The sequence below is a fragment of the Schistocerca piceifrons genome, chromosome X (assembly GCF_021461385.2).
Source record: "Schistocerca piceifrons isolate TAMUIC-IGC-003096 chromosome X, iqSchPice1.1, whole genome shotgun sequence".
In the NCBI taxonomy this organism is placed as follows: domain Eukaryota; kingdom Metazoa; phylum Arthropoda; class Insecta; order Orthoptera; family Acrididae; genus Schistocerca; species Schistocerca piceifrons.
Window position 1 is genome coordinate 173,278,570 of NC_060149.1, and position 3,291 is coordinate 173,281,860.

A 3,291-nucleotide genomic window follows, 5' to 3' on the forward strand; every position below is an offset into this window, starting at 1 on the left:
AATTTCATCTCCGTTTTTCCTGATCCATGAGTATCTTTTTGTCGCTACAGCAATTAAATGATCGCCTTGTTTGCATCTCTGCATACGTCATACTTTAGATCCCGTTCTGAATCTCTGCTCTGCGTGTCCAATCACTTCTTGTCTTCTGTTCCGCGAAGTGTTAAATTGGCCATTGTGTTTACTAGCGCACGCGAATTCTCACAGTGTCTTTATATTCATACTGCAGATTGTAATTGCGCTTCTACTGACTCTAGTCCAGTTAATATCGTTCAACGTTCCTAGTGTTTCTATCATCTGATTTATCGAGTTTACACTTTCACGTTCGAGTCATAATTACGTTGACAATTTTCAGTCCATGCCATAATACCACTCTGTATAACACTGTACAGCTGTCTTGATAACATCCATATTTGATGCATAGGAAGCCTTTGTCAGACTTGATTGTGCTCTGTGCTGTCTGTGGAAAAATGTAATTTTTACAGATCGCTGTGCGAATAGCTATATACGTTGTTGCTGGATCAGTCTAAGACGGTATATCATATGGTATGCTCAATAAAAAGGCACATTAATGTAATTATAGAATAAAGAATCTGACCTGAAGACAGTTTACAAAAACTGAAGTACGTAAATGCAGGCTGTTTAATGAATTATGATAGTTAAATACCCTATTACAGTTAAAAGTGGACATCGCGTTTCTTCAAGACACAATGTCTGTAATTTTGATTGCTGATATTAGGAAAAGGTGAGATTCGTAACTGCTGGTGGATTCCGACGGTGAAAGCAGCAAGTAAAGTATCATCAGATGTAGGGGAGCAGCTACCGTGAGAAGAGTGCAGTAGAAATTTCTTGTAACAGCGGGAAACGCTATATACGTGTGAGAGATGCATATTTATTACCACTGTTAAGAACCTTATTAAATATGTAGTCACTAGCATGACGGCTACGTGCTAAGATTTCTCTAAGTATAACAGTCATTTTATGGTTTTCACTTGTTTAATTCTTACACTAAGTAACACTGCAGACAGAAACAGTTTCGAGCATTAGCCGAAAAATTACCATCCACTCTGAGTAGACTCTCTTGTACTACTACTAGCGATTCAGTCTGTGATCGGCGCTCAGAATGAAAGGTCAAGTATTCAGTACTGTATTTTCATTTTGACAACAGTGGCTACATCAGGGCGGTGTTTAGCTTTTTCTGCTTTAGAGGGCGGGATAATTAAATTCACATGAACTACTTATATCTGTAAGCAGTTCGATTACACCATGTCACTGTCTGCCTTTAAGTATGAAATATTCTAAACTAAAAAAAACTCCTCCCGAACAGGCCATGATGGCCCAAAGGTAACGACCGGACGCCATGTCATCCTCAGCCCGCAGGGGTCACTGGATGCGGATATGGAGGGGCATGTGTTCAGCACACCGCTCTCCGGCCGTATGTCAGTTTCCGAGACCGGAGCCGCTACTTCTCAATCAGGTAGCTCCTCAGTTTGCCTCACAAGGGCTGAGTACACCCCCTCACCAACTGCGCTCGGCAGACCTGATGGTCACCCATCCAAGTTCTAGCCCAGGCCAACAGAGCTTAACTTCGGTGATCTGACTGGAACCGGTGTTACCACTGCGGCAAGGCCGTTGGCATGAAATATTCTACCTATCTATATTATTATTCTAGGTAAAAGGTATATAAATATTCTAGGTAAAAGCCTCCGTCCAAACGGGTGCAGAATGGAGAGCAGTTTTTGAAGACCACAGCTAGATTATAAGAAAAGTCTGGCTAAATGAAGGAATATCTACAGTGGATCGACGCTTCTGGAAAGGATTAACAGTTCATACTCTGTGCGAAAAAATGTACATTGACATTCCACACAAACAGATCGAAAATCCATGTACAGTTCGATTACATTATTGGCGATAAATAATTGCTAACACTAACACCAGTAAAATATCTCGAAGTATGCGTCCATAGCAACCTAAAGTGGATCGAACATGTAAAATTAGTTGTAGGTAAAGCAGACGGAAAGTTGAGATTCATTGAAAGGATCCTAAGAAAATTTTACTCATCAACGAAGGAAGAGGATTGAGAAATACTCGCTTAGCAGTTTCTTGAGAACTGCCTGTCAGTGTGGAATCCTCACCATCTAGAATGAATACAGCAAACGGGGGAGATTCGAGGAAGAGCGATGCGTTTCATTGTGGGGGTTTCTTCAGAAAGAGGGTATTTTGGAGACATTCGTCAGACTCCAGTGGCAGACACTAGGAAGAGACGCTGAGCATCACGTACAAATTTGGTGTAAAATCTTCGAGAACGCATATTCCCAAAAGAATCAAGAAACATGTTTTATCCTTATACATACATCTCGCAAAACAAAGGGAAAAACGAAGAAATTAGAGCTTATATAAAGGTTTGTCTGCAGTTTCCTTCTCACACACTCTCACGAAAGTAAAAGAAATGCTGGTAATTCTACATCTTTATTCTTAATATCTTCATACAATGATGGGAAAAAATCGCAACACCAAAAAAGTAACTGAAGTAGAGTAATGAAATTTTGAGACTACATTTGTCTAAGTAATGTAATTAAGCGATTAACATTGCAAAATTACAGGTTAATGCAAGCACGAGATAAGCCATTGCAAATGTGAAATTCTGGTACATTAATAACCGATGTGATAGCCACAATGTTGAATGCAAGCATGTAAACCTGCACGCATTGTTTTGTACAGGTGCCGGATGTTGTGGGATGGAGTTCCACGCCTGATGCACTTGGTCGGTCAATACACGGACGCTTAATGCAGTTTGTGGATATCATTGGAGATGTCGTTTGATGATATCCCATACGTGCTTGATTGGAAACAGATTTGGTGATCGAGCAGGCCAAGGCAACAAGTTGAAACTCTGTAGAGCGTGTTGGGTTACAACAGAGGTAAGTGGGCGAGTATTATACTGTTGGAAAACAACCCTTGGAATACTATTCATGAATGGCAGCACAACAGATTGACTCACCACATTGACGTACAAATTTGCAGGCAGGGTGGGATAAAGACGAGCGTATAGAAAAGCAACTGGAATCACTCAATAGAGGACAGTCCACTGGACCTGACGGGATACCAATTCGATTCTACACAGAGTACGCGAAAGAACTTACCCCCCTTCTAACAGCCGTGTACCGCAAGTCTCTAGAGGAACGGAGGGTTCCAAATGATTGGAAAAGAGCACAGGTAGTCCCAGTCTTCAAGAAGGGTCGTCGAGCAGATGCGCAAAACTATAGACCTATATCTCTGAAGTCGATCTGTTGT

General features: G+C 41.2%; 1 pseudogene; it reads right to left on the minus strand.

The window, feature by feature from the left end:
* Positions 1-1,516: 1,516 nt before the first annotated feature.
* Positions 1,517-1,634, minus strand: LOC124723323 (annotated as a pseudogene).
* Positions 1,635-3,291: the final 1,657 nt, after the last annotated feature.